The following is a 14,647-nucleotide window of genomic DNA, read 5'->3' on the forward strand; positions in this document are numbered from 1 at the left end:
TTATTGCCACTCTGCTTATGCCAAGTCTCGACTGGCTTCTGTTCATCCATATATCACAACTCGTATACTCCCTGCATCCTTTTCCTTCTCTCATGCTGTCAGGCATCTCTTTGCACCTCCCCCTCTTCTTTTCCTTCCATTCCCCTGTCCATTCACTCTCTTCATCTCCTGAGCTCCAACCATTAATGTCCAGTACAACAAGAGACAGCCGAACATACACAAGTCTTCTTTCCTTTTCTTTCATATCCCCCTGATGCCAGCCAAGTCCAACACAAATACTCTCTCTCATTTCCCTCCTCTGACTGCACTGAGAACCTGCAACACAGCCAGCGATATCTTTCCCTTCCACAGAAATGTTCTCGCTTTGTCAGTCTGTCTGCGGTCTCTGAGAGATGCGGTGTGGAGCTGTTACCTGGCTGCGTGTGACTCCAATGCAATTTCCCATCCTGTATTCCATGTCCTCCTGTGGAGAGGTGACAGCAGCACTACAAGGCTTGCAAAAATAGTCTCTCCAGCATTGCATCGTCACTACAAAGACATGGCATCGCTGAGCAATCCAGGGAGGGAGTGAGCAAGTGAGTGCAAGAGTGCAAGGATACCCTCATGTGTATGTGTGTGCGAGTGTGTGAATAAGCCTCATCTACTGCACTGCCCAAGGTATATTTGTGACATTCATGCTCATGCATTGTTACATAAGGCAATTATAAATAGAACAGTTCAAGAAATCAAAAAAGGTGTCAACACATTTTCTCTCCATCCCTCAGGTCAGTGATGAGTAAAAAGCCCCTCTGTTATCTACAGCAAGCATCACACAAGCAGGGAGAGGAGGGAGAACAGAGAAAATGAGGAAGAGCTGGGATGCAGAAAAGAGCAACCACTGCAGGAAGAATGACGCGGTGCTGAACATCAAATGAAATCGCAGCGTAGAAGATGCAACCTCTCAACCAAAATGGGACAGCAGGGGAAACCAAAATATTTCACAAAATAAAGAACATGCTACTAATAATATTTTAATCCCCGGACTGCATGGACATCAATATACCGCTGAATCATTAACAGGTGTTTAAAAAAAGGAGAAAGCATTCTTGCTGTTGATCTAAGACACTGTCTTTGGCATGCGTCCTCTGATTTTCTGTTGCATGCACCTCAAATAAATGATTATATTTAAATCTAGAGAACTATTGAAAATGAGCTTTCAGAAAATATGTACTATTACAAAAAGTGAAGGCAATATGCTAAAATTAACACCTATACATGCAGAATTGTTTAATATGCATACTTAATTATTAATGGCCTAGTTTAACTAATGATTGACAATAGGCAATAGTCTTCAAGTCTCATAAGATATAGCCGTTTTAAGCTTATTGCTTTCAAATAATTTTGAGCTTATAATTTGAACCATTTTTCTTTAGAACTTCAATTAATTCTGATTTCTGAAGGACAAACTCCCTTTGCTGAAGAGTCAACTTTCAAAAGAGACCACAATTATAATCTGCAACCATTTTTGTTTGATTATGCCATTTTTGGGGGCCAAACCACACACTGCCCAGATTACAAGTGCATTGCTGCATAAGCAGAGAGTGTGGTGCAAGACTGGCCTGTTTCCAATTGAGAATATGTGGCGCATTATAATGTGCAAAATACGGCAACGAAGGCCCCATACAATTGTGCAGCTGAAGATCTGCATAGTGAATGGACAATCTGCTTGATAAACTTAACAAACTTGTGTCTTCAGTGCCAAAATTGTTAACACTCGACTGTCTCAACTTTTTTTTAGAGCGTGTTGCAGTCATCTGATTTGAAATGAGTGTATAAAAAATATACATATATTAAAAATACAATGTCAAATAATGTGTTGGCACAGGGAAAATCGAATATACAAATCACTTTTCTTTTTTATATATTATTAGTATTGATCATTCTGCCACATATTTTTTGGAATTGGGGTTGTAGAAACAAACTACACTACTTGCAGAGTATACAGCAAGACACAGATAATAATTTTAAAAAAAATAGAATAAAAAGTAAATAGAACATTTAAGTATATATAGAAATACACAATATACAGTGTGTGTGTGTGTGTGTGTATATATATATATATATATATATATATACACACACACATATATATATACACACACACATTTCACATTTTAGAATAATAGTAAAGTCTTCAAAACTATGGAATAACATAAATGGAACTATGGGAATTATGTTGTGACTAAACAAAATCCGAAATAAATCAAAACTGTGTTATGTTTTAGCATCTTCAAAGTAGTCATGTACTCTTGACATTTTCTCAACCAACTTCTTGAGGTTTCACCCAGGGATGCTTTTTAAACAGTATTGAAGGAGTTCCCATCTATGTTGGGCACTTATTGGCTTCTTTTCTTTATTATTTGGTCCAAGTCATCAATTTCAAAAAAGTTTTTTTAATTATAAAATTTTTGTTTTACAATGAAATAAATTAATATATAGTGGCACAATTATATTTTTGTTTACAAAACTAAATTTTAAAACATTTAAGAATAAGCCTTCAGATCAAAAGATTTTTAAGATCATGAGAAACATTTCAGTGAAGAGTTTCAAAACTTTTGACTGGTAGTGTATGTATATATGTATATATATATATATATATATATATATATATATACATACACACACACACACACACACACACACACATCTGTTACAGTATATAGAACCAAGGGAATATAATGGCAGAAGAGGTAGGGTATGTTGGATGCATATAAATAGACCAAGCTGTGTTTTGCACATAATTCAGTTTCCCCTTGTGGGACAATAAAGGTACTTTGAACTTTTGAACTTTGAACTTTAATTATTGCTTAGTGGGGCAGTTTTAGCAGTTCATGAGATGGATAGCCTGAGGGAATAAACTGTTCTTGTGCCTGACTGTTCTGGTGCTCAGTGCTCTGTAGCACTGGCCAGAAGGCAACAGTTCAAAAAGGTAATGGCTCAGTGAGTGGGGTCCAGAGTGATTTTTTTAGCCCTTTTCCTCACTCTGGAATTGTACAGTTCTTGAAAGGATGGCAGGGGGTAACCAATAATCCGCTCAGCATTCCAAACTTTTCTTTGTAGTCTTTTGATGTCTGATTTCATAGGTGAACCAAACAAGATAGTTATTGAAGTGCAGAGGGAGCAGCAAGACCAGCAGAGACTCAATGTTCTACTCAATGAGAAGAACTGTATTAGCAGCGCCTGTGGCAGGGTGAACTTCCTCAACTGGTGAAGGAAGTACAACATATGCTTGGCCTTTTTCACAATGGAGTCAGTGTGGGTCTCCCACTTCATGTCCTGTGAGAGGGTAGAGCACAGAAACCTGAATGACTCCACTACTGCCACAGTGCTGTTCAGAATGGTGAGCGGGGTCCATGTTGGGGTGTTCCTCCTAAAGTCCATTATCACTCCACTGTTTTGAGTGTGTTCAGCTCCAGGATATTTTGACTGCACCAGACAGCCAGCTGTTCAACCTCCCTTCTGTATGCAGACTCATCATCATCCTAGATGAGGTCAATGACAGCGGTGTCATCTGCAAACTTCAGGAGATTGACAGAGTGGTCCTTGGTGGTGCAGTCATATGTGTACAGGGAGAAGAGTAGTGGGGAGAGCACACATCCCTGTGGGGCACCAGTGCTAATCATACAGCTGCTGCCTAACTATCAGAAAGCTGGTGATCCACTGACAGAAAGAGGTGGGAACAGAAAGATAACACAATAACTAATATACTGTATATATATATAAATTTGGGCACCCCTGGTCAAAATGTCTGTTGCTGTGAATAGCTGAGAGCTAGATGGCCTGATTTCCAAAAGGCATAAAGTTAAAGATGATACATTTCTTTAATATTTTAAGCAAGTTTACTGTTTTTATATCCATCTTTTACAGTTTCAAAATAACAAAAAAGGAAAAGGTCCCGAAGCAAAAGTTTGGGCACCCTGCATGGTCAGTATTTAATAACTCCCCCTGGCAAGTATGCCAGCTTGTAAAAGCTTCTTGTAGCCAGCTAAGTGTCTTTCAATTCTTGTTTGAGGAATTTTGCCCATTCTTCCTTGCAAAAGGCTTCTAGTTCTGTGAGATTCTTGGGCCGTCTTGCTTGCACTGCCCTTGAATCTGTCTATCCACAGATTTTCAATGATGTTTAGGTCAAGGGACAGTGAGGGCCCTGGCAAAACCTTCAGCGTGTGCCTCTTGAGGTAGTCCATTGTGGAATTTGAGGAGCAAATGTAAAATCCTGGCAGCTGTGTTTGCCAGAATAATTATGTAAAAAAATACAGTAAAAATGTTAACTATACAGAACAACCTGTACATTTTACAGTTTAAAATGGTTGTAATTTACATGCTGGCACTGTAAAAAAAAAAAAAGAAAAAGAAACACACGTTACATTTAGAGTAAAAAAAATTCATAAACATCATATTAGCCTTCTGAAACTGTAAAAATCTGCCTTTTACTTTATAAGGTATTTGTGTTTAGCCCAAAGCATGATCGCGTCACCCCACAGTTGGAGTAAAAAGTTATATTTTAACTTCATCAGACCACAGGACTTGTTTCTAAAATGCATCAGGCTTGTTTAGATGTTCATTTGCAAACTTCTGACACTGAAATTTGTGACGAGGATGCAGGAAATGTTTTCTTCTCGTGACTCATCCATGAAGGTCATATTTGTGCAGGTGTCGGTACACAGTAGAACAGTGCGCAATTACTCCAGGGTCTGCCCGATGTCTCCAGAATCTTCCTTAAAAGTCTTTTGCAGTCAAACTGGGGTTTTGATTTGCTTTTCTAGCAATCCTTGGAGTTCTCTCTGAAAGTTTTCTTGGTCTTCCAGGCCTCAACTTGAACTCCACCATTCCTGTTAACTGCCATTTCTTAATTACATTAATAAATGAGGAAACGGCTACCTGAAATCGCTTTGCTATCTTTTTTTTTCGCATTCTCCTGCTTTGTGGACATCAACTATTTTAATTTTCAGAGTGCTAGTCAGCTCCTTAGACTAGAGGAATCCATGGCTGTTGATTGTTGGGTCAAGATTTGAGGAGTCATAGCATGTATAAAGCTTTGAAATTTGCATCACCTGGCCTTTCCAAATGATGATTGTGAACAAGCCATAGCCCTAACAAGCTAATTAAGGTCTGAGACCTTGGTAAAAGTTATCTGAGAGCTCAAATCTCTTGGGGTGCCCAAACTTTTGCATGGTGCTCCTTTACTTTTTTCACTTTAAAATTTTACAAAATAAAACTAATACACTAATATTGCTTAAATTGTTGAAAAGAATGTTTAATCTTTAACTTTATGCCTTTTGGAGATCAGTTCAATTTTTACTCACTTAACTGTTCACAGCAACAGAAATTTTGACCATGGGTGCCCAAACTATATATTGTGCTCCAAGGCCAATTGCATTTTATTTCCTTCGTTTTTGATTACATCCAAATGGTCACATGTCACAATGGTCTACAAAAAGAGTTTCAGAACTCCAAATTTCCTTCCCACTGCAAAAAGAGCATTTGTTGAAACCAAGCTGCCAAAACAACTCATTTTCTACTTCTTCCAAATTAGCTGTTTCTATCAAAATGTTAAGCATTCTTACGTGCATTTCTAAAAATTTGACTAAAGAATATATTAATCTATTAATTTCCATCTACCACGTCATGCGTATTATCTTCAGGGAACCGCCTCGTCATGATGGAGCAGCTGAACGATCTCCTTGCTTGGAGCAATTGCACAGTAATTAAATGCAGCCAGGATAGACTGCAGAAAAAGAGTAATATCTGATATAATGAAGGATGAAATGTATGCGATGCCCATTTGCCGCCAGCCTCCAGTATACCTGAGCGCCCATGTTTAAAACTGTTCTGGCGGAATGTGAGGACCCACTTTAAAGACCAGCTAGGGGTTAGACACTTCAGAATATCAAGGGCTATGTCCCAGAATTGTGTGCCAACTTCCAAACTGTCCTTTCGTTGGGCCAGTCACATTTTGCTATCGTACACTCATAACACATGCATGAATGGTTAAAACACGTCATCGTTTTGCGAATAAACGGTTACCATCACCTTACTGCACATTTGAACTAATGCAAAACTCTAGAAAATCCACCTCCTTCTAGCGCTTTATATTTTATGCTAATTTTGAGAGTTTATTCGCACATCAAGCGTATAAGATTTCTTATGCGCGACGGCATGGAAAGAGCAGGCCAGTCAAGAGCAGACAGCCAATCATAACAGTGGGCATTTACTGTCAAATCTAAAAGCAGAAGCAGCTCCAAATCCAAGTGTTTCTGACAGATGGCCAGAATGAGGGTGGAAAATTAGCATGTTTTACAAATAAATGATGCAAAAAGACTTTACTATTATTATAAGTGAACCTCAAGGAACATATTCAAACAATAGTAAAAAGGCATGTCATGACATGTGTATTTTCATGCATATCCTGTGCATTTTCATGTATTGATATCTTCAGAAGTTTACTCACTGATCAGGGAGTAGCTGTTCAATTCCAAATACAATATTTCACCACTAGGTGGTAGTGTTTCACTTTAACCTACATGTTCTTATAAACAGGGAAGTAAGTAGTGTACAGTATGTACACGATTTAAACATGTAAAGCTTACAACATGCTATAGTGCAAAGACTAATAATTTGGATTGGGAAATTCTAACAGAATGAAACCTGTTTACTAGAATCTACCAGTCTCTAATTCTAGTTTCCTATTCTAAAATAAACAGGAGGTATAGTTTGTTTTGACTTGCAAATTAGCATTAAATCTTTGCATAACAAAGCAAGCTTGTTTTCATAAAATAATGAGCCCCTGTAATGGATTATTATAAAACTTGTGATGGTCACTTCTTAAAATTCAGACCACAAAGAATTAAGAATAAGAAATAAATATAAAAAAAAAACTGTATACAAATTGTTTGCTGTTACCAACGTAAAATATGAATGTTGCTGATTTACAGTTGTTTACAGTTCAACCCCACTTAGATGTCCTGTGACAAAACTTCTGGAGAAGGGATTAGAGCTTCCTTAATATCGAAGGCATCAATGATTTATTGCAAGGATGAGATCAAGGATATATGTCATTTAACACAATCAACAGTCATTTTATGGTAAATAAACATTATTTAAACATGACAAGAACTTTCATTTTGTAACATGTCTGTAATCACTCTGGCATTTTAAAATAATTTCAGTGGCAGCCTATGCCATTTAGAAAAAAAAAAAATCAAATTCCAACCCAAATGTAAATTAAGCTGTAATGTCCTCACCCTCCAGCTTGCCTGGCTGATGGAGACAACACCTTGATGATGGATTGTAGATCCACCAGGCTCTATCTCACCTTCCTCTACTGGAGCTATCACTCCCAAATATTTAAAGTAGACCTATTATGCCTATTTTTACAAGATGTATATATATATATATATATATATATATATATATATATATATATATATATATATATATATATATATATATATATATACATAACATGTTATAAATGCCTCTTTTTGGTTAGAATCAAAAACACACTGATTTTGTGTGTGTCTCTTTAAATGCAAATGCACTGCTGCTCCCTGCCCCTTTTCCGGAAGAGGGCTGTGCCTTTGTAGCTCCTGCTTCGATACTTCTGCAACAACAAATCAGAACCAATATGATTGACAGCGTAAGGAGTTCAGCCATATATGTATGAATATATACATGTATATCTGGTCTCAGTGAATACAATCAGAGACAGCGGTAGCTTTAGCTGCATTTGCCGTGGAATCAGCTTACAAGCACATTCGGAAAGGTGATTTGCAAACATTCACATAATATAAAGTGCAATACTTACATCTTCAGGATATAAAGCTGAAACATGAACAGTTGGTACTGATCCAAGCTTAAGAATCAAATTTTTTGAAAATCCTGCTTTATATTGACACTCATTCACAAAGCAGTCTGGTGTAAAATGATTTGCACAAACATACACACATTTTTGTATGTTTTGCACATTTCCTTCAAAAAAAAACTTGTCCACTGTGTCTTTAGTGGCTCTGATGCCAGGAGTACATGAAGTGGTCTGCACTTATATAGTGCTTTTTTAAACTCTGGTTATGCACACACACACACACACACACACACACACACACACACACACAAATGGCGGCAGAGCTGCGTTCAATGTCTTGCTGAAGGACACTTTGGCATGTGGAGACATGTGGGCTGGGAATCGAACCACCAACCCTCCGATTAGCAGCCGACCCACTCTACCACAGCCGCCCCTATCAAAACAATTTTACCTATACATGGAAGCCCATCCTTATCCAAGTGCATTCTTGCCAGACCATCCTGAGGGTTATTAAAAAGAAAAGAAATTAGATTTAGATTTTTATTTTAATTTGAAAATATATTTTTTTTTTTTGCAATTCTGTTTGGTGATGCTAGTGGTTTATTAATTACACACTTTAGGTTTAAACTGAAAACTACAAAGTCAAACCAAGATGGAGATTTTCTTTGAGAAGTCCCCAAGTCTGTACTTACGTTTGACAGAACTGATCAGATCCCTTTACTTGCTCCTGATCTCTCTCCTTAATGCTGGACCATCATCTTGCTCACTGATACCAGAAGGTCAGGCACCAATATCATCTTCATCACCTATATCCCCAGCCCTCTCGGGCCTGCTCCGCCACCCACTCCATTGGACGGTCCCGTCTGCTTCTCTTGACTCCTTCGAGACATTCTCCTTGCATCATACATCTCCAGTGTTCCAAAAGCTGCTTGATTTTCTGTACAGAAAGACAGAGTAGTCTGATTATTAATAAAAGACAAACGTACATTTCTATAGCAATGAAGTTTGGAAATCATCAGCCCAATATTACACTATATTTTGCACTGATATATCTTTACACAAATTAAGCAGACTTAACCAAAGAAGCCATGTTGGCTCTCGTCTAGGGCACCAAGTAAGCCAGAACCGCCAATGACCAGTGTAAATACAGACATTAAAAATCCTTTGTGCTAGTTGATGCTAGTCATATTTGCTGATTCCGTTCTTCCCGTTCCCTGCAGTTGATCTGTAAATGCGATCAGGCATCAGAAAATAAAGCCAGTGAACTCTCATTTTGATGCCATCTTCAGTTGTGGCCCATTCGACATAACGCAGCATCCCATTTCACTGCTAGCCACATTTGGATTAACAGAGGAAACTTCGCGGGAGTCGAAGATGTCAGATATTAATTATCAGAGACGGGCCACTTCTATTAAAATGAATGGGAGAAATTGGAACACTCAACCAATGAGCTCTGAGCGCCCAGTCAATTGATGTAGAAAGAAAGTCCCGCTTTACAGTAAAAAAAAAAACAATCACCTTTTAGATACAGACATCACCTGTCACTCAACTCTAGAATGCGTATGCGCATTAGCTCTACATAGGGTGGCCAGACGTCCTGGTTCTCCCAGGGCAGTCCCATATTAAAGCACTTTTTCTAGTGTCATACTGAAAAAATCATGTTTTGTCCCGTATTTCCCCTCTCCTAAAATTTCTCCATCACCTATGCGGCTTTCTCAGTCACGTGAGTATTCTAATCAAAGGTAACCAAGGATATGGCTTGTCAAACCAATAAAATCACACAGTGTTATTTGAAGTACATGATTAAACTATACAATCACATTCCCAATGTGGATTCTGATAAAAGTGTGCCATATCAAGTGATAGGGCTTTTTTTGAGAAGCAAATTTCAGAATCTGACAAGGTAAAAGCAAGTGAAGGACCTTTTGCTTATCATTCTGTTGTGCACGGCCATAGTTTTCGGTTGGATGACTGCACTGTGAAATTGATCAAGAAAATGTATGATACGAAATTTTCTTCTGCCCACACAAAATCTGAAGCTGTCATATGCAACGTACTCGTTTTTGTGCAGCTGGACTATCAGAAATTACTGCAGCATGGCAATACATGTTTCCTCTCTCTTGGTCCAGCTCTTGAAAGAACATTTTCAATGGCTTACATGCATACTTTCTTTCTCAAGAAAAATGCCCAAAGTTTCTAAGAGACATTTTCAGCGATCCTTGCACTAAACTTTGGATTGGCTTCGCACTCATGCAAGCATCCACTTTTAACCATGCACTGGAGATAGTAGAGCAAGACCACATATCAGCCACAGAAGTGGCTTTGCACATTCATGACCTGAGAAATTTCTTGCAGGCCAGGCTGGAGGAATCATTTATACCATCTGACATGTAAAAGCAGTTGGATGCCCTGGTTGAAGCTGATGAGATGCGAGCAGATAATTTCATTTGTGCAGTGAAAAACTTTTAGCATCGGTGGATTACTCCAAAATTGGAGCTGCTCATTGGAGAACACAGAAAAACTGGAGTGGGCACTACTAAGAGACATCTCAGAGTGGAACTACATTCAGAGCAGCCTTATGATACCAGTATTGTCAGATTTTATTGCTGATTTCAAATATGTTCTTTGATCGAAATCTTGACCAAGATTCGGTCTTTCTCCATTCAAGTAGATAGGAGCTGCACAGCATTACTGGAAACACTTTTTAATGGGAATGACAAGGCTGTGAGGGATAGATTTACCATCTCTTCAATGGCACAAACATTATAAAGCTGTATAAAACTCCTAGATCACATCTGATTTTCCACAACTCATGTTGTCTTGAGTTCTTTGTATACAGATGTTTTTATCAATGTTTTGTCTGCAGAATGATCCAAAAACACTTTAAACTGCAGCACATCCCATTGAAGAGATGGTAATTCTCTCCCTCACAGCCTCGTTGTCATTCCCATTAAAAATCAAAGATGCGCTAGCATGAATAAGTTCTGGACTGACTTGCTATAAAAGGTTGAAGTGTGTTTGCTTAACATATGTCACTTCCGACTCTGTGACAAGCGTGTGGCGAAAAAATATGTTATGGATTCACAATACAATAGCCTATATTTTTAGAGTGTGGTAATAATTAATGTATTTGATGTGATATCTTATTTGAAAATATAAAGATGTATTTTGTACATGTATTAATTATACTGGACAAATTTAAGCCATACAAACACACACAAACACACACACACACACACACACAAATGGTCTTTCTCTGTAAAATCTGTGACCACATACTCTTATATAGTTTCTGTGAGAATATGGGGGTAAAATTGTGGGGTATAAAATATTGAATATAAAATATTAACAAAGTGGGGATAAAATATTGTACAATCAGGCCAGGAACACATGGACTAAGGAAATCAGAGTGGCTGAAAGAAGCTACTCTGTAAAGCTGAAAAACAGTTTTCAGCCAACGATCCTGCATCTGTGTGGAAAGGCCTAAAAAACATTACCAAGTACAAGACACCTCCCTCTTACTCATCAAATGGCTGATAAACTGAATGTGTTTTACATTAGGTCTGAAAAGCCCCGACTCACACCCATCCTCCGCTCTTATCTTCACTTCATACACACACACACCAACACCTCCTGGAACCCCAATCCTCTCCCCTCCTGATACTCAACCTGCACTAATAGTCTGTGAGGAGGGGATATGTGCCGGGACTTCTGGAAACAAAAGACTAGGAAAGCTTCAGGCCCAGATGGTGTTTCACCTGCCTGTCTGAATGTCTGTGCTGACCAACTGAAATGAGTCAAGGCACAATGGGAAACGATTTGCTGATGACACAGCTTAATGCTGATTGGCTTAAACAACCGGGATGCTTTGTTCTTTTTTTAAATGTTTGATATTTTTAACTCTCATATCATATTTTTATGTGTATAAATTATGTGTGAATATTCCCAACACTCTGACAATGCAATCTCTGTAAGAAATATGTGATTATTATCATATTTCTGAAATATGTAAAATCGTCACTGTCAAGTCTGCTATGTTGCTCGGAACTGCACACAAGACTTTCACCCACTGTTGCACTTGTGCATATGGTTTTGTGACAATAAAGTGATTTGGTTTGATTTTGATTTGATTTGATGTCAGTAATAAGAGTATTGTGGTAGTATGCCATTACCATGATGTTTATTCAGACACCTCCAGTTTGGCGAAAATACTCATAACTCTGTGTATTTATAACCATACTTCATGCTTATATCATGCTATATTATGTTTGTCATTGTAATATTATGTTTATTATTAAAAAAATCAAAATGATTAAAAATACAGATTCCTTTAATTGTATTAAAGTGCATCTATTATGATTCCCCTTCTGTCACTCACTCGACGTTGTGTCAATTGTGGAGACACAAGGGGATTCTTTCGGGAGCCTCAGATACCTCTGAATATGAAAAAGGCCAATGCCAAATTGTCGAACAGAATTTGCATGTCCTGCCCCCGGACATACAGGTATAAAAGGCAGGATGTGCCTCTGTTCAGTCAGATTTTTTCTTCAGAGCCGAGCAGTTGTGTGTGTGACAGGCCCCACTCTGTTCCACATTTTCCTCAAGAGAGCTTTCCTACTGGATCTACGGCGCATTGCCAGCGGCTTTCTCCCTCCTCTCCATGCCCTCCCTCTCAGCAGGTAGGATCTACCACCGTGCCACTTCCACATGTGGCCTGAAAACGTCTCCCTGGCTGAGCGATTCATGCCTCGAAGATCTAAGATCGGACGCAAGCCCCCACCCTTCTTGGGAACCAGGAAGTATCTGCTGCAGGGGCGTAGCACCAAATTTTGAGCCCTGGGTACAAACCATCTTGCTGGGCCCCCGTACCAAATATGTATGTATAGAAAACTGACTTCTAAGGGGCCCCCCCTGCCTCGGGCCCTGGGTACTCGGTACCCTTTACCCCCTCAGTCCGACGCCCCTGATCTGCTGTAATAACTTGACTCTTTCTCTGGAAGGGGAACATGTATGGCCCCTTTGACCAAGAGATTTTGCAGTTCTTTCCACAGTAGATATGCTTGCTCTGGTTTCACGGTAGTGGGAATCACACCACTGAAATGCAAAGGACTTGAATTCTGTAGCCTTTCTCTACTGTAGAGAAGAGGCACCGAAGTGCTCCTTCAGGCTTACGAGAAGGACTAGCTGGATCTCGGGAGAGAGCGAGCGATAGGGATGGACCCGTTTCTCGCTCCTCAGCCAGATCTATGCGAGATCCCCATTATGAAAAAGTGGGCGCTGGCTCTTGGAAGTAAGCGAGAGGAGTGCGAAGCATTTTGACTGTTAACAGATTGCAACGCTTGCACCCGACCCGCCCCAACGCAAGAGCATGATCCATGGCTCGACGGTAGTGCTGTTCTGTTTGTAATGTACGTTTTCTTCAGTATAAGTTCTGGAAAGGCCATCGGCTTTCTTCCGCGAGTCGAGCCAGAGCCTTGTTTAGGCTGGGAATCGATTCCAAAAATAATCGATTCCGAGGCTTTGGGAATTGAGAATCAACTCTAAAGCTTGGAATCGATTCCAAAGATGGAATTGAATCCTGTTTACAAAGATGGAATCGATTCCTGTCGGCGAAATGGATTGATATGTTAATTTACATAACCACAGAACTAATTTACATAACCTTAACAGCACTAATTCAATTCACAAAAGGATTATAAAATGACTAGATGATCGTCAGCAATAAAAATGTGCTCCTTTTGTTTAAATCTGTAAAACACAATTGCACAATCCCTTCATCACATCAGACAGCTGCTTTCCAGACCTATACTGTAGTCTGCCAGTATTTTACTCTGGATCAGACTAATAATAATCCAATAAAATGCCAAATTTGTGATGGAAAATTGTTGTATAGTAACAACTTCCCCAATGTTACAACACTTGTCTGCAAGTAGGAGATGGCAGAGGAGGATTAAGTAACAGCGAGATATCTTCCTAGTTCACATCAATAAGTGATTAAATGATGAATGGCCAGGCCCTGCACTCATAAAAGCAAGATTCTAACACATAAATATATTGAGAACGAGTAGAGAATTCTCTCTATATTTTAAAACAGTTTGTATATTTGTTTTTCATTCTTTTTACACAATTTGTACATAAAAATGATTCCATGAAATCAAATTCAAAACCAAACATTTTTATATGCATGAAAAATATTGTAATATTATATTAAAAACCATCATCCCATGATAGACCATCATACATTTTCTTCGAGTGGCACATGGGTTAGGGGGTGTGTCTTTTACAAATATATTTTATATTATTACGTTTTTCTTTTCAAATTAATAGATATTTTATTCCTTCATTCCTATTTAATTGGCACCCTTGGACTTCAGCAGGTATGGATTGACAAATGGTAAAAGAAAAGTTAAACTCAAACAATAAAGAAAAACAATTGGCAAATGAATGAAGAAAACCATTTGCCAAATGTTTTTTTCAAACACAATTTAAAAGATGCATTTAAAAATGACTTATTCATGTGCTGTTTTATTGCTAAATATAAGTACATTTTAAAACATGAATTAAATAAACACATTTAAATGTGTATATTTATTTGTCCATTTATAAATTGGTTTATTTATTCAAATTTATATTTTCAAATTAATAGATTGATTTATTCCTTCATTCAAATGGATTAAATGGCACTCCTGGGCTTCCAATACAATAATGCAATAGTGCAATAATGTATAAATATGTCATGTACATATTTACATTTACTCATATTTAATTCAATGACTGTACATACCCCAACCTGGCACACATATTACC

This window comes from Xyrauchen texanus, chromosome 24 (genome assembly GCF_025860055.1).
Source record: "Xyrauchen texanus isolate HMW12.3.18 chromosome 24, RBS_HiC_50CHRs, whole genome shotgun sequence".
Taxonomy (NCBI): Eukaryota; Metazoa; Chordata; class Actinopteri; order Cypriniformes; family Catostomidae; genus Xyrauchen; species Xyrauchen texanus.